The sequence below is a fragment of the Macrobrachium rosenbergii genome, chromosome 15, assembly GCF_040412425.1.
Source record: "Macrobrachium rosenbergii isolate ZJJX-2024 chromosome 15, ASM4041242v1, whole genome shotgun sequence".
NCBI lineage: Eukaryota > Metazoa > Arthropoda > Malacostraca > Decapoda > Palaemonidae > Macrobrachium > Macrobrachium rosenbergii.
The window spans coordinates 32,422,027-32,444,800 of NC_089755.1; the positions used below are offsets into that span (position 1 = coordinate 32,422,027).

Below are 22,774 nucleotides of genomic sequence, written 5' to 3' on the forward strand. Positions count from 1 at the left end.
AAGATTCCAGATGAAGAGAATTGGTCTCAGAATCTAGACTCTAAAAATACTGACCAGACCTAATTACTTAATTATTGGTGTCTCTCATTAAATCTGCTTTATAAACCATTGAATAAAATCGTTAAGAGCCACATATTATGCATACAAATTGGAATTAATAAAGCAATGGCATTTTACCTTATATAAATGCTCGAATTCATGTTCATTCATTCATACACATACATTATATATATATATATATATATATATATATATATATATATATATATATATATATATATATATATATATATATATATATATATATATATATATATATATATATATATATATATATATATATATATATATATATATATATATATATATATATATATATATATATATATATATATATATATATATATATATATATATATATATATATATATATATATATATATATATATATATATATATATATATATATATATATATATCTGTGTGTGTGTATATATGCATAAAAAGGTCATATAGCTGCAGGCTTCTTAGTTGCAGTCAAGAGGGCCATCTAGAAAAAAAAATACGTACTGTATATCATATTACAGTTCATTATGTAGCAATGTCACATTCCATCATCAAGACTAAACACTCTTCTTTTTAGCTTAGTTTAGCCTTGATGATGAAATGTGACATTGCTAAATGCTGTCTGCAGTAATAAAGAATGATTTTGTTCATGAGACTTACCTGCCAGATATATATATAGCTGTATTCTCCGAAGGTTCGACAGAATTTCAAATTTCGCGGCACACGCAGTGCTCGATCAGGTGGTTAGTACACATTCCGCCATGAAGCGCGGGCATCAGGAACCATTCCCATTTTCTATTCAGATTTTCTCTGTCGCCGGACTGTCAACACCTGTTGTCAGTTCCTCCGCTTTTTAGGTTTCAATATTTTGTCACTTGAGTATTTTGGTTGTTTTTGGTATCGACTTGGATCTGTGGCTTGGCATACGCTTTTCTGGACCGTTTTTGAATTTTGCCTTTGACTTTTCTTTATATAATGTCTTCCTCTAGCTATCGTGTTTGTAGCTTGGGTGGTTGTAAGGTGAGGCTATCGAAGGCTTCGGTAGACCCTCACACTTTATGTATGAAATGTAGGGGTATGGAATGTTCTGTGGACAATCGTTGCAATGAATGTGAGGGATTATCTGAGGAGAAATGGAAGAAGTACGAATCCTATATGCGTAAATTGGAGCGTGATAGGGTGAGGAGGTCTTCCTCCAGGAGTGTTTCTGTGGACGGTCGGTCAGGGATTTCTCACGTTAGTAACCCTGTAGCTTGTAGTCCTAACCCTTTAGTGTTGCCTTCGGGCCCTGAGGTTGTTGCAGAAAGTAATGCTCTGACTCTCGTTCTTGAGTCTATTCGCGCTCTTGAAAATAAAGTGAATGCCCTGCAAGCGCAAAGTGTAGTGTGTGTTAATCCCCCTAGTGTTGTGGAGGGGCGTCAGATCGACCCTATAATGCTTCTAGGTCTGGACCTCTGCCGAACTCCCAAGACCCGGGGAGAGGGCATGTCGAAAGCCGCATGAAGGTTATGGGAACTCCCCTCCGATCTGACGTCCCGCCGGCAGGTCCTGTTGACTCCACCCAGGCTGCCAGGGATCGTGCTCGGCACGCATCCATAGGAATGCTTCTCGTCCTCCGACACGTCCTCCCTTGTCGGGGTTGGAGCGCTGGTTGGACTCTCGACCCTCAAGAGAAGCCTGAGAGGAGAGGACGCTTCACGTCCTCTTCCTCTAGACGTTCTACGCTCGTCCCCTGAAAGTTTCGAGGAAGTCCCTCAACGGAAGAAGTTTCGTTCTACGGAGGTTGACGCTGCTCGCGCTAAGACGGGAGCGCTTTCCCCGTTGGGAAAGAAGAAGACTTCTCCTCACCGCTCGCCTTCTCGCAAATTCAGCCCGTCTTCTAAGAGAGCTGTGTCCCCTACTTGCCAGATTTTGTTAGGCATGCAACAGCAGCTGGATTCTCTTATGGATCGTAGAAAGGCCAGGCCGCGTCGTAAAGATTTGCATCTGCCTGTGAAGAAGTCTAGGCCTTCCCACTCTCCCGCTTCGTCGTCTTCGTCTGCTGCTTCTCCTGAAGCTTCTCGTCTTGCGCCTAAGGAAGGTTTTAAGGAGCTTCCTTCTCTCTTTGAAGATTTTGACGTCTCTCCCGATGCGCGCCAGGTTCGAGTATCTAGCGCTTCGCGCGCTCCTCACGCTTCTCGCGCGCCTCACCTTGAGTCTCGGCGCGCTTCCACCCAGGACGCTTCGCGCGCTCTCCATCGTGAAGCTCCTTCCGTGTCAGGTCACGGAGCTGCGCGCGCTTCCCGCCAGGACGCTCCTCGCTCTCCTCGTGTTCTCTCTTCTCGCCCTGCGAATGTTGCTTCCACGCCTGCAGTTTTTCTTGATGATCAACTTCCCGTTTCTTCTGTTCAGGCTCTTCAGGATGTAGCCACTACTTCCAAGCACGTTAGGTCCCGCTGGCGTATCGGCGATTCCGGACTCCTTCCTCCTTGCTCTCCTGACCCTCCAGCTGAGGAAGAAGAACCCCTTCCGTCAGAACCCTCGGACGAAGAGAAACACGTTCCTTCTGCTTCTTCCGATTATCAGACTCTGGCTTGTCTGTTTAAGGATTTATTTCCTGAAACCTTTCAAGCTTCAGCTCCTCGCTCCCCCCCGTCGCAGTTGGCTTCGTCTCAGGCGAGGAAATCTTCTGGCTTTCTTAAAATGAAGAAATCCTTCTCTACCAAGAGAGCTTTTAAGAAAGTTCAAGACTGGATGTCGACTAGAAAGAACCAAGGGAAGACTTCTTTTGCTTTGCCTCCTTCTCGTTTGTCGGGTAAATCCGGAATTTGGTACGACACAGGGGAAGATATGGGTTTGACAGTTCCCTCTACTTCTAAAGGGGACTTTGCTAGTCTTGTGGACGCCTCTAGGAGATCCCACTTGTCCTCTTCTAAGGTTTCCTGGACTCTCACTGAAATGGACCACCACCTCAAAGGACTTTTCAAGACGGTGGAAGTCTTTAACTTTTTGGACTGGTGTCTGGGCGTTCTGCACACTAAGGCTAATAGCCCTAGTTCAATTAGTCTGGGGGAGCTGTCCAGCGTACTGCGGTGCATGGACAAGGCCGTCAGAGATGGCTCTGAAGATCTGACTTCGCAGTTTTCGTCAGCTCTTTTAAAGAAGAGAGCATTGTTCTGCTCCTTTTTGGCGAAGTCTGTTTCTCCATCTCAGAAGGGAGAGCTTCAGTTCGCGCCTTTCTCTAGCCATCTCTTCCCCCAGACCTTGGTTAAGGATATCACTTCCAGCCTTCAGGAGAAGGCCACTCAAGACCTCCTTTCCAGGTCCTCTAAGCGTCCCTCAGCGCCTTCTTCGTCGTCTTCTTTGCCTCAGCAAGCTAAAAAGAAGCAGCCCTTTCGTGGAGGGTCTTCCACGGGAAGTTTTTCCAAACCCGCACCTCGAGGCAGAGGTTTCCCTAGAGGCAAGGTCGTCCCCAAGAGGGGCGGCAAGTGACTCGTTTCTCCTCCAGATGCCAGTAGGAGCCAGGCTTCTTCATTTTGCTCAAGTCTGGAGAGAGAGAGGGGCAGACTCTTGGTCCCTCCAAGTAGTAGAGAGAGGCTACCTAATTCCTTTCCTGACTCTTCCGCCTTTGTCTTCGACCCCCAGAGATTTATCTCCCAAGTACCACCCTGCCAAGCAGAAGATACTGTTCGACCTTCTCGGACAAATGCTCGAGAAGAGAGCAGTGGAGCCAGTCTTAGACACAAAATCCCCGGGATTTTACAACAGACTGTTTCTGGTTCCGAAACATCCAGAAGGTTGGAGACCTGTCTTGGACGTCAGCAGGCTGAACGACTTTGTCCAGAAGGACAAGTTCAAGATGGAAACGTCTCAGTCAATTTTAGGAGCTCTTCGTCCCGGGGATTGGATGGTGTCTTTAGACCTTCAAGATGCGTACTTCCACGTCCCGATTCATCCGCGCTCGATGAAGTATCTCCGCTTTGTCTTGGGGGGCAAGACTCACCAATTCAGGGCTCTCTGCTTTGGACTCAGCACAGCCCCGAGGGTGTTTACTCTTCTCATGAAGAATATAGCGATGTGGTTGCACCTCTCGGGAGTCAGGATCTCTCTCTACCTGGACGATTGGTTGATCCGTGCTTCTTCGGCACGAAGGTGTCTGGAGGACCTTCATTTTACTCTGGATCTCGTGAAGTCCCTGGGACTTCTGATCAATGTAGAAAAATCGCAACTGATCCCCTCCCAGTCCATCGTTTATCTGGGGATTCAGATGAATTCAGCGGCTTTTCTAGCGTCTCCGTCGCTAGAAAGGCAAGTTCATTGTTGCGAAAAAGTCGCGGTCTTCTTGGAGAAGGAAACATGCTCGGTGAGGGAATGGATGAGTCTGCTGGGGACCATTTCCTCGCTGGAGAAGTTTGTTTCTCTAGGAAGGCTACATCTCAGACCTCTTCAGTTCTTTCTGCTGGAGAACTGGAAGAACAAGGAAGACTTGGAAGAAGAATTAAGGATCCTTCCTTCCATAAAAGACTCCCTCAAGTGGTGGCTCGATCCTGTGAAGTTGGGAAAAGGGATCTCTCTCAAGCTTCTGAGCCCCGACCTGGTGTTGTTTTCCGACGCATCATTGGCGGGTTGGGGAGCAACACTGGGGGGAAAGGAAGTGTCAGGAACCTGGAAAGGGCAACAGATATCCTGGCACATCAACATCAAAGAGTTGGCGGCAATCTTCCTAGCCCTCCAATTCTTCGAGTCTCAAGTTGCCAATCACGTTGTTCAAGTGAACTCGGACAACACTACGGCATTGGCGTACCTCAAAAAACAGGGCGGAACACACTCTCGTTCCCTGTTCGGCCTTGCGAGAGAAATTCTCCTCTGGGCTCAAGCTCGCAACATTACAATCCTCACAAGATTTGTTGCAGGGGTAGAGAATGTTCGAGCGGACCTGCTCAGTCGGCGCCACCAACTTCTTCCGACGGAGTGGACTCTTCATCAGGAGGTTTGCCGAGACCTTTGGAATCTTTGGGGTCGCCCTCTCGTGGATCTCTTCGCGACCTCAAGAACGGCGAGGCTTCCCATCTACTGCTCCCCTGTTCTAGACCCAGGCGCAGTGGCGATAGATGCTCTTCTCTGGGATTGGACGGGTCTGGACGTTTATGCCTTTCCTCCGTTCAAAATTCTGGGAGAAGTGCTTCGCAAGTTCTCGGCCTCTCAAGGAACAAGGATGACGCTCATCGCCCCGTTTTGGCCTTCGAACCAATGGTTCTCGGAGATTCTCTTCTGGTTAGTGGACGTTCCCAGGTCACTACCTATGAGAGCAGATCTGCTCAAACAACCCCACTTCGCGAGATACCATCAAAACCTCCCCGCTCTGAACCTGACTGCATTCAGACTATCGAGAAATTGGTCAGAGCGAGGGGTTTTCTGGCCAGTGGCACGGGCCATCGCTAGAGCCAGAAGAGCTTCCTCTATCAAAGTGTATCAAGCGAAGTGGGCAACCTTCAGAGGTTGGTGCAGAAAGAAGGGAGTTTCCTCTTCCTCGACCTCTTTGAGCCAAATAGCTGATTTCCTTCTCTTTTTGAGAGAAAAGTTCAAGTTGGCAGTTCCAACTATCAAAGGATATCGGAGCATGCTTTCCTCTGTTTTCCGACACAGAGGACTGGATTTGTCTAATAATAAGGACCTTCATGATCTCTTGAGATCTTTCAAACGTCCAAGGTTCCCGGCCTATTCCCCTACTTGGAATTTGGATGTTGTCCTCAAGTTTTTAATGTCCAGTCCTTTTGAGCCTCTTCATTCAGCATCTCTAAGGGATGTTACTAGAAAGACGGTCTTCCTCATTGCTCTGGCGACGGCGAAGAGAGTGAGCGAAGTTCAGGCTTTCAGCCGTCATGTGGGCTTCAAGGGACACAATGCTGTCTGCTCGTTGTCCCCTACATTCTTGGCTAAGAATGAAAGGCCTTCTAATCCTTGGCCTAGATCTTTTGAAATTAAAGGTTTGACTGACCTTGCTGGACAGAATCCTGAGAGAGTTCTTTGTCCTGTTAGAGCTCTAAGGTATTACCTTAGAAGGACTCAGGACCTGCGAGGTCCCTCGGACAATTTATGGTGTTCGGTGAAACATCCTGTTAATCCCATGTCGAAGAACGCGCTAGCATTCTTCATTAGGAATGTCATTAAGGAGGCACATTCTTGTTGCGACGACTCCAACTTTAAGTTGTTGAGAGTCAACGCCCATGAAGTTAGGGCAGTCGCTACCTCCATGGCGTTCCAGAGAAATATGGCGCTCAGTGATATTATCAGTGCCACCTTTTGGAGAAGTGAATCGGTGTTTGCCTCACACTACTTAAGAGATGTCAAGGTAGCATACGAAAATTGCTTTTCTCTGGGACCATACGTTGCTGCTGCTAAACCTTGGGGTCAGGGGTAGCTCTGCTCCTATCCTTTAATCCTGTTTAGGAGGGGTTTTTAATTGTGTTTTGTTTTGTTTTTTATGGTTGTTGGGTCGATTGATGGAGTCAGTCTTCCCAATCTTTTCATAAAGTCTTAAGTGCTGGTTAGGTGGTTGGTATACTCGTTTGTCCTGGTATTATGATCTATGGTCTAGTCACATTGTGGTCACGCCCCCGTTGACAGATCATCTAGCAGTCGCCAGCTTTATAGGTCACTACCTTGCTGGGGTCTCTAGTAAAGCAGAAGCAGGCTAGGGTGACAGTAACCACTCAGTCAGCTATGCTATCAGGTAAGGAACCAAAATATTTTACCTCTAAAATTGTTTTCCCTTATTCTTAGCTGTCTCTACCCCCCTCCAAAGGTGGTATTCAGCTATATATATATCTGGCAGGTAAGTCTCATGAACAAAATGATATTTTTATAATAAAATAAAGTTTGTTCATACTTACCTGGCAGATATATATATTCATATTGCCCTCCCTCCTCCCCTCAGGAGACAGTGGCGTTAGAAAATCTGAATAGAAAATGGGAATGGTTCCTGATGCCCGCATTTTTTTTTTTTTTTGTGTACTAACCACCTGATCGGCCACTGCGTGTGCCATGAAATTTGAAATTCTGTCGGACCTTCGGAGAATACAGCTATATATATATCTGCCAGGTAAGTATGAACAAACTTTATTTTATTATAAAAATATCATATTATATACATATGCCTTTTCCTGGAAGCCCCTTTGATAGCAATATATATACAGTAAGTATATATATATATATATATATATATATATATATATATATATATATATATATATATATATATATATATATATATATATATATATATATATATATATATATATATATATATATATTATATATATATTGTTTCGAGGGTAATGTGATTTTTCCTTAGCAACATTCTTTAGAGTGCAATGTCCCTGCCTACACAACTTAGGGTAGAATAGACTCTTTAAACTTTAGAAGCAATGCTTCTGGGAGAAGGACACCCCGAAATCAAACCAGTGAGTGGAAGGGACCCTTTAGCCATGGTTGGCAAGTTTTCTAAGAAGATTACTCTCAATACAAACCTTGTTATCCAGCCTTGGGCTGTGCCCTAGCCATTATAACTTGAATTTTATTGTCCATAAATCTGTGTAATCAGTTACACCTAGCAATGAAAATCGAACCAATGTCATTTAAAATACATAAGCAACATTCAGTCTCTTACTACAGATCAGTTTCTGAAAATGTATAAAATCATATTACTGATAAATTTTGTTGATCAATTTTGATTATGTACTATATATATAGAGCCAAGAGTCACTGTTTCAAATTTAGCATTCATAGTCTTGGGCTTTTTTCAAATTCTTCCATAAGATTTTCCATTATTTCTTGCTGGAGCCTTCATGACACTTGTACTCAATATTTCAGGTGTAACATTATGAAAGTTCACTGGATCATTATTGGCACTAGACTCGGCTGTTGAATCTAAAACCATTGATGAGTCATTAGGAGTTATAGGCATCTCTTTCTTTGAATCCACTCTCACTATTGGTGGTTCGCATACTTTGTGAGGTTAAAACAAACCAATTCGCCTCATCAGGTTGGTACTCCATATCAACATCACTTGGTAAAGTTTCGGGAACCCAGATGAGCCTTGAAGAAACTTGCATTTCTTTTGATGCTTTTGCCATCAATAAACATCGGTGTAACCATCGATCCCTTTGATGGTGCCACAGTGTAGTGTTCTGAATTGTACTTTGTACTGGACTAATTCTTCTTTTATTGAACTAGTTGTTTGGTCGTTATTTTGTACTGTGCAGTTTTCAGTTTTGCCTCAAAATTTGTCTGTCTGATCAAATTATCCATATCTGGACTGCATAATCCATAGTATGGTAATTTGCAATGGGCTGGATGGTTTAACAAAGAATGCATGGTGCCCGACGAGTTAAAGGATGAGGCACATTGTGATAGTCCCATAGAAATCTGTACAATTCTTGTTTCCAACTCTTACCCTCTGTTACTGCACCCCGTACAGGGGTAGTGCCATTAGTGCACTGTGTGGGAAATATACTTGCGGTTCTTTGCAGGGTCCCTCTATCCCCAAGCTGCAGCCCCTTTCATTCCTTTTACTGTACCTCCGTATATATTCTCTTTCTTCCATCTTACTTTCCACCCTCTCCTAACAGTTGTTTCATAGTGCAACAGCGAGGTTTTCCTCGTTACACCTTTAAAACCACCTTTACTCTCAATTTCCCTTTCAGGCCTGAATGACCTCATAGGTCCCAGTGCTTAGCCTTGCCCCAAAATTTTCTGTTCGAATTCTGTTACTGTTATAATTTTGTTTATATTTTGCATAATTTGCTCTGCTGCAACTGCGAGGTTTTCCTCCGGTTACAACTTTCCAACCCTTTTACTGTCAGTTTCCCTTTCATCACTGAATGACTTCATAGGTCCCAGTGCTTGGCCTTTGGCCTAAATTCTATATTCCATTCCATTCCATTGTCCATTGGCGTGAGGCCGCAATGGTGTGATCTTTTTATGACATTCATACAAAATTATAAAATTCACTGAATTTTGCACTCTGGAAAGGTGAGCCATTGTCACTTTTCATCACAAACACAAATGCTATTCCCTATTTGGGAAACACCTTATCCATGACAGGAATTACAGAATCAATAGAAGTAGAATTCACCAACTGCACAATTGGGTATCTTGATTATTCATCGACTAATGCTAATGCATAAATGCCACCAATTGCATTCAACTGAGATCTCTTGCCAAATTCTTTTAGGCAACCCTGACATTTTAGATTTCTTCCTCCTGCTGTGTCAGTTTACGCAAAGGTATGATGTCTGAATATCGAGGTATGGATCTTGCACATTAGGTGGTCATGCCCAAACTCTATCTCAAAGGTGTTGCATCTTTTGGCAACTTCGGGTGGTTAAATGCTGTAACTTTCCGAAGGTCTTTTGTCTGTTGGTGGTCTTTGTTGACTACTCGGCTTACCAGACAACTTCCTGTGAGCCATTTTTGCTGGGGGGGGGGAATGGGACACAGTGTTGTCTTGAGTCCCTGGGCAAAATTTTGTCACTGAGGATTGGGCCAGCTCTTTGGTCTACTTTGATCCTTTTGGAATGAAGTAGAGGCTGCCGCAAGGTTGGTATAGTTGACTATCGGCACCTGCCTGCCAGGCAGTGTCCTATAGACTCCTGGGCGCGTAAGGCACTGCTGTTGAACTTTCATGTTCAATTGGCCTCTTTTCTTTGGGATAGCGAAGATTTAACTTAATTTTTTCTGTGGAGTTTCACAGACTACTTCTCCAGGTGGGAGTTTTGTCTCGCCTTTAACCATCCATTTTTGGAAAGGTGGTAAGGGGAAGAAGAGAAAAGGGGAATGCAAGGATATCACTCTTTCCCCGATGCTGCTCTTAGTAAGAGAGTGGTTGTCTCTTTTGAGTCCCTGACATATCTTGATCTTTTCTGATAATTTCCTCTACATATTCTCGGCTCCTAGTAAGACCTCAGCCTTAGTAGAGGTGTGTGCGATGCTGGAGATTGGTGCTGTAAGTTGAGGGAGAGTGACGTCTGTTTTCAAGGGACTAAAAGGATGGGTATTTTTCAAATACTGTACACCACGTATTGGTCATCTTGGAAATACCTCAGTTTTACTCCCTGTGAGAAAGGTCTTGCATTCATGACTTTAAAATCACCTCCCACTAAGGTCTAACGAAGAGTCTACGTTGGTGTCACCTTGCAGTATTTTGTGAGAAGTACACTAGATGTATTCAAGTATTAGTTTGTCCCACCAAACTTGTTGCAGTTTTGGCCATTGGACAACTTTCTTTCTCAAGTTTAATGGTGATGAACTTAAGATTTTTATTCTCTTTCCCAGCCAGAGAGCTAGCACTTGGGTTGCTAGTTTATGGCAGCAGCAAGTCTTTCATTGGGATTCTTGCATCAGCAAACTCAGGGAGGTTGCTCAGAAGTTCCTGTTGTATCAGGGACAACTTGCATGATGATATTACCATTCTTTAGTTGCCGTGTTGTCCTTGTTTAGGCAGGTTCTGAGGGCAACTTCGCCTCCTCTCCCAACTCAGTATCAAGATGTTGTGTCTTAAGGGGAGTGAGACTGAGTCTCAAGAAGTTGTCTTATGGGGATTGAAACTGTAGCAGGATGACAGGAACTGTACATAAGAGTGCCACTGGGTTCTTAACCCCAGTGCTGCTTTTATGGTTGGATGCACCCAAAGAGGGGTAGGATGCACACCTGGGCATTGTTTAGAGTGGAGTGTAAGTCTCATTTTAGGGCTGATGTCCGGTTGTTTTTTGACTGGAGCTCTACCATCGGAGACAGGTAACAAGAACGTATGGTCCCTAAACACCTGTTCGGCAAAGACGTTGTTTGAAATTTCCAGTTTCCAAGCTTGCACCTGGCTAACATTCAGCACAACATGTAGTTCTTGGGTTTCTTTCTTCTCCATGCTCTCTTTGGTTTAAGTATGGAGAGAGACTTCTTCCTGATTGGCAACCTCAAACCATATGTCTTTATATCGCCATTTTCCCCTCATGGGGTGCACTGTAGGTGTTACTACAGGTTATTTGCAGCATCCCTTCGGCCCCTAGCTGCAACCCCTTTCATTCCTTTTAATGTACTGTACCTCCATTCATATTATCTTTCTTCCATCTTGCTATCCACCCTCTACTGTACTAACAATTATTTCATAGTGCAACTGTGAGGTTTTACTCCTGTGACACCTTTCATGCCTACCTACTCTCAATTTCCTTTCCAGAGCTGAATGGCCTCATAAGTTTCAGTGCTTGGCCTTTGGCCGTAACTCTATATTCAATTTTATCACCATTTTGTTTCAGTACATAGTCAGCAGCAGGTTGATTTCTTTTCTCTAGCAAAATCTAGGATTTCCCATGTGTCCATGCCAAGTAATATCCGGATCTGCTAGCTCTGTTGTTCGAGGTCCTAAGAGATATTCCTCTGTGGTTAAACTTTTGATCCAACAACTCTTAGTTTGGTATCTCTGAGCATTAAAGAGTTCTGTCACTTCATGCTTGGATGTTTTCCAGCCTCTCCACTGAATAGAGGGTTCTCTCTCCACTGTATAAATGTCCTCAGATACTTTCATTCCTTGACTGGCTGTCTATAAGACTAGAATTGTCTCCAATTATTGTTGTTGGAGATGAGGTATCTCTGATCAGAGCTGCTTGTCATCAGGTAGCTGTGTTTGTCTCACCTTCCTTTGCCTTGAAAGCTTCTTTTTGCCTCAGCTTTTGGAAGGCATGGTTGGCCTTCAACCAGGGTTTGATTCTAGTGGGTGTCTCTGCTTTTGAGGGAGATCTCTTGTACTCCTTGGAAGCTATAAATGTCTTTCTCTTTCTGGAGTTCAAACCCCAGAGGGTCATGACTCACCTTGAGGAGTTGGGCTTGTAGCCTGTACAAATCTTTTCAAGGGTTGTCAGACAAAGGTCTGAACACAGAGACTGTGTCTCATTTAGCCTTGATATCAGCATAGGTATAGACAAATCATCTGGCCTCTTGTATGTACAGTATAACTCTTGATGGGATGGAGATCAGTTTGTTCGAATTGCCCTAAATTTGAATCTTTCATGTTATCCTCACTGAAGGACTTTTCAGTGGTGAAACTTGCGAGATACTGCTGAGTTGTTTGAGTGCTACAGTATTATCTTGAAGGAACTAGACACTTCAGATTGGTATGTTGAAAACTATTCACTTAACACTAATGGAGTAAAGAAAGCGTTTCAAATACACTATATCCCCTGGCTCTGTGAGTTGATCTGTAGGTGTTGTTTTTTCTAGTGTGGAAGGAGAATTGCAGCCCAGACAAGAGCTTATGATAGTAGGGGAATCATTATACTTTTCATTGGCAAGATTGGCAATGAAGGGATTCAAGTTCCCTTCCTCTCTTGGCAAGGGGAGAGGAGGACATTTATTGTCTCCAACCTTTATTTAAAGGTCCAGAAGGCTAGCAACTGCTACATCCTGTATGTGCAGTATGCTACAGGTGTGGGGTCCCTTCCTCTATTCCTAAACAGACAAGGAAGGTACACCCAAGGTTGGGTGAATCCACCAGCTGGTTCAGAAAGTACCCAGATTCCTCCCACCGATGGGTAAGTCTCCTGTGTAAAGAATTGAGGTTTGTATTTATGTAGGAACAAAAAGCAAATTTTAAAATTAATTTGTATTTTTCATTACATACGAACCTCAAATTCTTTACATGAATGTCTCACCTCAGCCACCCCTTACTGTGGCACCTGGGCCAAAAGGCCAAGTTGAGTGCAGACCAACTGGTGGGCAGGGCTTCCCCATATCTGCCGTTAGCTTACTTCCTTGTCAATAAGTTTGAATGGCTGCTCCAGCTCGTATTTGCAAGCTAAATCCACTTGTAAAGAACTTCAGGTTTGTGTTAGGAAAACTACAGATAATTTCTAAAATTTGCTATTTTTGTGGTACAGTACGCTGTAATCCCATTACTTAAATAAATTTGGTTTGTGATCTGTTTTAAGGTCTTCATCAACTAGCTCAGTGCTCCAGGTTTCTCATATGTTACTTCACACCTTAGTAATTTTATTGCTTTAATATCAAACATACAGGTAATATACATTACCTGTATGTTTCTCGTTTGCTTTGTCTTTTTCTTCCCATCCAGTTTGTTTTGTTCTTCCATGTTTCCAATTTTTGAGTTTTTTGTTATTTTAATTCACACTGTAATCAACAACCCATGATACTTCAAGAATGTGTATTGTAGTAAGTGTATGTTCCAGAACTACATGGGGGTTTTCTCATGGCAAAGTTTTAGATGCAGATCAGCAAATTTTAGTTTGTACCTTTAACAGCAATAAAAATAGGGTTGCAAAGCACAAGTCAGGTGATGCTTGAACCATTTTAGTGAATAATATACAAGTATTTCTTCTAAGCCTACTTTCTTAAGCTTATATATACTCATTAATTGAATTCAGCGGCAAGGTCCAGTATTTCAATATTGCATAATTACCATGCCCATGTATTCATGAATTACAGAGCACAATGCATATTCTTAGCATGTTGCTGCTGTAAGTAATAGTGTTTCAAGTAATTTTTGAATTAAATGACAGTAGATTTTGGTCTGCATCACTTTTAAAGGTTATTTATTTCCACTGGTGAAAGCTGGTTTTGTCTGTGCCACTTTCTCCTTGTCCAAATGTGTTTATAAGCCTGTGTTCATCATTGGCATAACATACCAAGTTTTCTACTGTTACAGTATCTGCCATAGGAAATGGGATGTCACATTTACTTTTTGCTTTCAATGTTAATAAAGGTTTTCTGCAGGCAGATCAGTGAACAGATATAACAGTATCACTATTTTACCTTTACCAAGTTTACACTCATATACATTGAAGCATATAGTGTTCATGTCTGCTCGGGTTCCCATAATGGGGTTCGTATTTTGGTGAACTTTGACTGGGCTATGTCTTGGGCTCACTTATGGCATTCATGTCAGTGGCTCCTACCTCAGTGTGTCATAACTGGGGGGAATATTATTCTATCATGGTCACCCATGTTGGCAATTAGTGTCATAGGGTTCCACGTCTTCATATTGTAATGCTACTTCCTTGATGTTTGTCTTGGGTAATCTGTTGGCCAGTTGAGCTTCAGATGTCCATGTTTGTAGTTACCAGCTCAGTAAATCATATTCAGGTCACACTGGTTCAATGAATAGCTCCAATCTGTTCTTTGGGTTGGGCGTTTGTCACTGGAATGTTGTCATTTTTCCTTTTTGGTTAACATAGCCATTAACTTACAGGCACCCCTTCCAACTTCTGACCTGTAGAAGTCTACTGTGAAGCCTTGGATATCTTGAAAATTTTTTCCTAAGGAAAACACGGTCAGTTAATGCAATGGTCAGTGCTGCTGGTACAGGGGATCTATGAAGGATGTGAAATATTTCCAAGGATCTCTTGTTAACCTACTGGTAAAAATGATAAATGGTCATCCTGTACTCCCATCTTGGGAGGCAGGTGCGCAAACATATCAAAGAAACTACCTGTGTATTGTTAATAGTGGGACTGTTGCAGAAAATTAACAGAAATTAATATCTTGCGATGTGAGAAGTCCTCTGCCACCAATTAAGAATTACTGTACATATGAAATATAAAGTAAAAAATGCAAGTGTTATCTGTTGCACAAACGACTATATTGTGATATTGGTATAAAGATGTTAGCATAATAAATATCACTGATAAACAGGTTTAGTGCTTAAGATATTGATTTAGCCAAAAGACTACATATCAAAACTAAGGATAAACTGATAAATCATTATCTGGTGAAAAGTAAAATGCATTATCTAATATACTGGTAAATTATTATTTAGTGAAAAGTAAAGTACACTATCGAACAAAAAAATAGAACAAGCTAAAGCATTTTATGTCAGGTGTCCGTGACTAATATAATTTAAATACACCAGTGAACTTCATTTCTGTTTCAGTATACATTTTAATATCGTGATGGCAAGTACAAAAATATTTTAAAAGTTTCAAATAAAATGCAAAGAAAGAAAGATTACTGAATAATGAAGCTAAGACCAATGCATATTCTTGTAGATGGTCTATGATGTGATGGAAGGGGTAAGAAACTTCCTTCAGTGGGGGTTCTCAACCAGAGGGGAAGATGCAAAACTTCAATCTTTTAGTGATGACTCTAGTATTTGACTGTTAACACTGCACAGTTCTAAGAAGTATATTGTAACCAAATAAGAAGTACTAAATAAGAAGTTTTTACATTGTATAGCCTCATGTTTTGTGAGAGCCCTATTGTTAGAGAACAGTGTACGTCAAGTATCTTGTAGAATTGTCAGAATTCTAGAAATTTTAAAATTTATCCAGTTATGAGGCTGTGTACTATAATTTATAAGATGTCATGTTTTTAATACATACAGAACCTTCAGGTCAGCCATACAAGAGCTGAGAGTATTAACTGGATAGTATGGCAAAATTAATGACAAGAACCATGTAGGTGTTTTTTTTTTTTTTTTTTTTTTAGATATTGTCTCAGTATGATTGTTGACTTTTAAATTACAGGTACTCAAATTCATTTCCACCTTGGTAAAAATGGCGCAGAAGACTTAAATCATGAGAAAAATTACTCCAGTTCCATTTGAATGCTGCATTTCAAGGTTAGTTCTCTCCCAGGCACAAGTTCAAAAAACCTTTACAACTGCATTTTCTTGTCATCCAAAATAAGCTCTTGATGGCTCTTACAATGTAGTCAAGTACATTTCAAATCTGCTTTTTAAGTAAAATTCTTTGTGCATACTACAAGTAGTACCTTTAGATATACTTCATTCTATTGTACATGGAGATTACATTGGAAAGGAATGCAAATACCAAAACTGCAATGAAATTAATTGAATGTAAGGTCTGTCATTATAAATTTCTTCATAATTATTTGCCAAGAATTATGAACTTCAACTGACACTAGATAAATTACTGATTTTAGAGCTGAAGACCTTGAACTGACTTAGGATGATGAATTATTGTATATATAATTGCCCGAGGTATAGAGAGAGGCCACATGTGTTGCATTTTCTTTTATTTTTACAAATATAAATATTGCAGAATAACATTTCATCAATTCTTCTTGGTATACGATAGTGTATTGTGCTTTTCAAAGATTGTATTCATTGCATTACATTATAACAAACCCTTATAAAAATGTTTATCATTAACCAAACAAATGGAATTTCAGATTAAATATTACAGTATAACTCCTTACATACAAATTAGTGAAAATTGGGATTATACCCACAGAATTCAAATATTCATTCTTACAAGAATGAAACTATTACATTACATATGAGCAAAACAGAAATACATCTGAAAAATATTTTCCAGAAGTATGATCCCAAGTTTCTTTCAACCAATGTGCACACGTGAAAATACAAAATTTTATCAAAATTTTGATGATTCATTAAAAACATTTCCCTGTACTTAATGCCTTAACACTCAGTGCTGCCAAAGTTAGGGACAAAGAGATGTTGAAATGATTGAGGAGGCAGGTAAACAGAAAAGACCTTGTGTGATAAGGATCGACTGTCTGTTTTACCTGATGAGGGCACTGTCTTAATTGCTTGCAGACCAGAGGTAAACCTTCTTAATTGCTTGCAGACCAGAGATAATATTAATTAAAGGGAATGTGGTGTATCAAAAATGGTACAGAATACAAATTTTAAGGAAATGCCAGTTTTCTTGAAATAAGTAATTTTTTTCTAAACATTGGTAACCCTGTTTGTAAAGAACTTTATATTTTGTTTGTCTAGAAATGTTAATTGACAAATTGTTCTCTGGATGTTTCAGCACTTAATTCATTGAGGAAACACTTGGTATCACAAACTGATTTAAAGGCAAGGTATGTGAGTAGTATGTTGTTGGCTGCTCTGATGATGATAATTTTCCATTCAGCTGTTTGATAGTACAAGCTTTATTCACTTATAAGCAACAGATGAATGGATCACTCCTGGATAGCCATGAGGAATTAAGGTACAGTATTCATTTCAGCTTAGCAATTTTTTTGCAATTTTTGGTGAAACAAATAATTACCTCATTGATCATGGAACTTTCTGCTTGCTGAATTAGTGTAGCATTGTTCACCTCAACATCATTGCTTAAATGATTTGATATTACTGCAAAGTTACAATGAATTACCTTGAAAAGAAGTGTAAGCATTTTGTTTGTTTTAAGGATTTAATATATTTATGGCTGTATTTGTGCAATATTTTAGTTAATTCTTTCTCAAATGAAAAATGCGACGTGCTTGACCATAGGTCAGCAGCTGCTTTCATTTGCACTTTGTCACTGTGGATTCATTTTGAGATGTCACTTTTACATTGACTTGCTGAGGAATTTTTGTGCTTCATGGTTATTTACTGAGCTTTATGTTCTAACTTTGTTTCAGCCTCCTTTTGTTTTCAGCCAGTGGACATACTTTGTCCACTAGTCTGGGCCAGCCATTAACCTAGGTTTTGTAGTTCAACTTAAACTGTGGTTCAGTGGTGTTAATTACAAGTAAATAATTACAGGTTACTTGTACTTTAAACTTTTTACAAAAATTTATTTTTCATTGTATTGGAAATTTCATAATACAAGAGGACACTTGTAAATCTGAAAGGTGTACATGTATGAAACTTGAAAATTTCAGATGTTCATGTGAATACTTGTAACAATGATGAATAGTTACCCAAGGAGGAAGAAAGACAAACTTCAGAGCTATTTTCCATGATTACCATTGAGCATGACCTAATGATGGCAGCACTTACAGCGAGCTTTTGTGGCACAATGTAAATTACACCCACGGACTTCTGCAGTAAGCCTAACTAGATCAAAGACACTACTTACCATATTTTTTATCAATTGACTGCTAACAGCTGCTGAGAAGAATTTCCCAGATAGTTTATTCTACTGCAAGATTCCCATTACGGGTCATTACGAGGTACACAATAGTTTATTCTACTGCAAGATTCCCATTACGGGTACACAATCCTTTATCCGAAATCCTTGGGGCCAGATGTGTTTCAGTTCTAGAAATTTTTTGGATTTAAGGTTCTTTGCAGCAAAAAATAGCCCAAGCTGCAACCCCAGGTTCATTTCTTTTACTATACCAGTGAACTTTCATATTCTCTCTCCCATCTTACTTTTACCCTCTCCTAACAATTGATTCATAGTACAAAAATATTTTCCTCTTTTACACCTTTCAAACGTTTTACTGTCAATTTCCGTTTCAGCTGAATGACCAACAGGTCCCAGTGCTTGGCCTTGGCCTAAATTCTGTATTCAGTTCAATCACATCCTTTATAGTCCACTTGACAACAAATGCAAAACTTTTTTTTTTTTGGGAGGAGTCTTCAAAGATGTATTACCTGTACTACACATTTTTAAAACATTATGAACTCTCAACAAACAGTGTCTGCAAATAAGTGCTAATACCCATTGGTTAGAGTCTCAAATTGGCAGTATCTTTTCCAGAGAGAGATATATTATTTAGGACTAGATTTTTTGTTAATCTTGGGATTTTCTAAGGTCAATTAGTGGGATTTTTTAAGAAAAATATGAGTAGCAGCACACCCAAATGACTCAGGTCAGCTGTTAGCATGCACAACCACCAACCTTATGAATTTATGCTCTACTCTCCACAAAATGTTTTCAGTTTTTAGAATTTCGGATAAAGGATTGTGTATCTGTATTTGCTATTCTTAGCTTATTTTCTTGCAATATTTTTATTTAAATCCTATTTCACTGTAAGTGTTAAGAAAATATAATTTATACACTTCCACACAGACACTCGTTTGCAGCTGTTAAGAACAGTTATCTCTTCAGTGATTGTTTTCTTTCATTATTTTTACTTTTGTATTTTAGGTGTTGGTTTTGTTTAGCATTTGTCATTAACAAACAAGTATTTAACTAGTTTGCACCAAAAAATTGGTTTGATCTTAATTTAGCTTAGTTTAGAATTTTTATCAACAAATAGTTATTTAGCTAATATTGAGAACATTTACCTATTGTTCCTGTCATTTTACCCAACCTTTTGTGTTTTTTAAAAATGTTTTAGGCTGAACTTCGCTGTTAACAGCTGTTATAATTGTTTATCCAGAATTATTTTGCTGGTTATATTTGGTTCAAGTATGAATGTACTTCTGGATTATCAAATAATGTCTACTGCTATTTTTTGCTGATTTTGTGGATAACATGCTATCCTTACAAAGCATGCACAAAGGTAGTTGTTCAGTAGTTGTTCAGTTTTCTTATTTCTGTATTATGGTGTGCACTAACCTCTCCTTTCCCTATTTCAGTGACCATATTCATGTTTGTCAGATAGTCCTTCCATGCATTCCAGTCTGAGGAGAATAATGAATGAAACTGCCAAATCATTGCTCTTGACTTGTCTGCTGTAATATTTAGTATCAGCAGAATCTTCTTGCACTGAAAAACTGGAGTTTATTGTTAATAACAAAGATATAGTTAACTGGCCAGGTGTAGCCCGAGCCAATCCAAACAAGTCCTCTTGGGAAGAAAACTCCCTTAATTCTTACCCAAAAGGCAGCTAGTTTCATTGCTTCTAGACCAAAAGCAACAGCAAAAGAATTAACTAACTGCCACTACTCAACCTCCATCCCAGCTTGAAGATTTCCTGCTCATGGAACCCAGTTGTTGACATATCCTTTCTCTAGATGGATTAACCTTACTGCAATGTAGACAGAAATGTTCAGTTGGTTGCTGTGTGGTATCTGGTACCATTGCAACCTCCTGACACTTCAACAGTGAAAATTCTGCAAGCAAGAATAATTCCAGCTAAGACATGAGCAGTCAATAGAAAGAGGATCACCTTGGTAATAACTGCCCAAGGAAAAACTCAGACCACTGAGCTGATTAACAGCTCTCCTAGGGCTGGCCCGAAGGATTAGACTTTTTACGTGGCTAAGAACCAGTTGGTTACCCAGCAATGGGACCTACAGCTTATTGTGGAATCCGAACCATGTTATAGCAAGAAATGAATTTCTATTGTAAAGTCACCACATCGACATCAGCAACAGATGAATGTGCTTGGATAGCCGTTATTAATTAAGTCTCCAGCTGAGCAAGTTTTCTTTGGTGACTTCCCACTTTCTTGCAATTTTGGTGACTCAATTAATCATGCCTAACGTTGGTCACGAATTTTCTACCATTTCAACTTTATATGTATTTGTCCAACTGTCATCAAATTATGTATCGTATGTTTCTTTATTTGCAGGCTTCAAGACTGTATCCATATTGGAGTTCTGTATGTTTTTGTATTGTAAATTGTACTTGTTCGCCATATATTATTGTTAATTGTTTTTTACCTCGGGTCACGCTCAATGTCATCGTCTTCCGCTCTACAGGCAGTTCATCCCCGGGATCGCACACACCACGGGCCCCCTGACAGAAGTTCTCAAAGGCCAACCAAAGTCCCTGTCTTGGGGACCCAGCCAGCAGTTTGCTTTCTCCCTGCCAGTGGCCACCCTACGCGAGGCAACCGCCTTGGCACACCAGGATCCCAAGGCCCCTCTCCAGCTAACAACGGATGCCAGTAACGTCGCCTGTGGTGCTGTCCTGGAGCAGGTCATCAACGGCACCCCAAAACCCTTCTTCAGCAAGAAATTCAATCCAAGAGACCTGCTAATCAGCACCTTCGACAGGGAACTCTGAAAATGTACCGCGTGAGTCCGGCACTTCAAGTTCCTCCTGGAGGGGGATGCCCTTCACAATCTTCACGGACCACCAGCCATTGGTTCACGACCTTCACTAAGCAGGGGACGCATGGTCTTTCAGGCAGCAGTGCCACCTCTCAGCCATAGCCAAAGACACGTGCTCTGTCAGGTACCTCCCCGGCAGGAAAAATCCTGCTGAGAAGACGCCCTCTCCAGAGTCAAGTTAAACGCAGTGCAGGTCGGAGTAAACTACCAAGACCTCGCCAGAGAACAGGTACACTGACCCAGAAACCCCAGCCTACCGCACCACCATCACGTCCCTCAAGTGGCGGGGCGTGACCCTCGCCCCGGAGGCCCAAGTCTCCTCTGGACATCAGTGTTCTTTGGTCAGCCCGCCCCTTGGTTCCAGCCTCACGCCGCCAGGTATTTTACATAATTCATGGCCTCTCACATCCCTCTGGCAGAACTGTTTTCTTTCCAATTTGCTCTCAAAAGTTCGTCTGGCACGGGTGCAGAAGGAACGCCACGTCCTGGGCGAAAAAAGTGCCTGCAGTGCCAAACCAGCAATTGGGGCGTCACATAGTCTGGGGTAGCGAATTTCCCACAGCCAGAGCGCCTGTCATTTTACCCAACATTCATGTCGGCGTAAAAATGGGCCCCTTCCCCATCAGGCGGGTCCAAGATAGCTCCTGACGGTGGTAGACCGCTTATCCAGACAATTTGGCCCGTTATATTTGGTTCACCTATGCAAGAAGCCACCGCCAGCACGTGTGCTGAGGCCCTTTTTTCAGTTGGGTTAGCCATAACATGCGTCCCGGACCACATCACAACCGACAGGGCCCCAGCCTTCCTGTCCTGTATTATGGTCCGCCCTGGCTCAGCTGGTGGGGACCACGCATCACACCACCACGACGTACAACCCTTCCAACGGCCAGGTTGAGTGGTTCCACAGATCCCTGAAACGTCCCTCATGGCCGCTGCTTGTCTGCTGAGGACTGGAAACATCAGCTGCCGTGGGTCCTCCTTGGTTTGAGAATATTAATAACAGAGCTGACGGCACCCGTCCGCAGCCGAAAAAATCCTAAAAAGCCCCTCTGGTGAACTTGTGACAGAAGATTCCACATCCCATCACTGCAGAGGCTCCGCGACGTGGCCGGCAAGTTCGCCCAAAAGCAACAAAAAGAATTAACACCTTCACACCGCCAGAACTGTCATCCCAGCTACCCATGTCTTTGTCAGGGAACGCCGTTGCCACCACTGACCAGGCCCTACAGGGGCCCCTTCCGCATGCTGGAGCAGAACAGCAAGGTGTTCCTGCTGGCACTCCTGGGAGGAACGACTGGGTTTCAATAGACCGGTTAAAGCCCGCCTTCCTGGAGGAGACCACCAAGCGTCACCGAAGCACCTTCCCCCCAGCCGCCCTGCCCACGGAAAAGTCCCCACTGAGCTGATTAACAGCCGTCCCAGGAAGGGCCCAGCAGCCCAGCACCCTCACGCGCGGGCTAAGGCCCTCCGTTGTCCTCAAGAAGCCATGGTACCCTTCAGCATCCCAGCAGATACACAGATTAGTCAGATGTGTCCCACGTCTTGTGATGGAGTATTTGTAAAGTCACCACATTGATGTCAGCGGAGTGCTTCAAGGCGTCATTAATTAAGTCTCCGCTGAGCAAGTTTTCTTTGGTGATTTCCCACTTTCTTCGCACTCAATTCGTCACGCCTAACGTGCCAGGTCACGCATTTTCTACCATTTCAACTTTTTATATACTGTATTTGTCCAACTGTCACAAATTATGTATCGTATGTTTCTTTATTCGCAGGCATCAAGACTATCCATATTGGAGTTCTGTATGTTTTTGTATTGTAAATTGTACTTGTTTGCCATATATTATTGTTAATTGTTTTTTACCTCAGGTCACGCTCGATGTCATTGTCTTCCGCGGTTCAGCGCCAGTCGGCCGCTATATAAACTGCCTGAATCTGTAATAAAGCAGCAGTAACTTTTACCTGCTCTTTTCTTTTGCACCTCTTACACTATCACCAGAAATAAATTCCTCTTAT

At 41.7% G+C, this 22,774-nt stretch overlaps 1 long non-coding RNA gene across 1 annotated transcript in view; it reads left to right on the forward strand.

Moving 5' to 3' along the window:
* LOC136846514 (uncharacterized) overlaps positions 1-17,033 on the forward strand; it is a 41,285-nt gene extending 24,252 nt beyond the window's left edge. The window contains exons 2-3 of the long non-coding RNA XR_010855424.1: positions 15,576-15,670; positions 16,851-17,033. This is a non-coding gene — a long non-coding RNA (uncharacterized lncRNA). The remainder of the gene's footprint in view (positions 1-15,575; positions 15,671-16,850) is intronic.
* Positions 17,034-22,774: the final 5,741 nt, after the last annotated feature.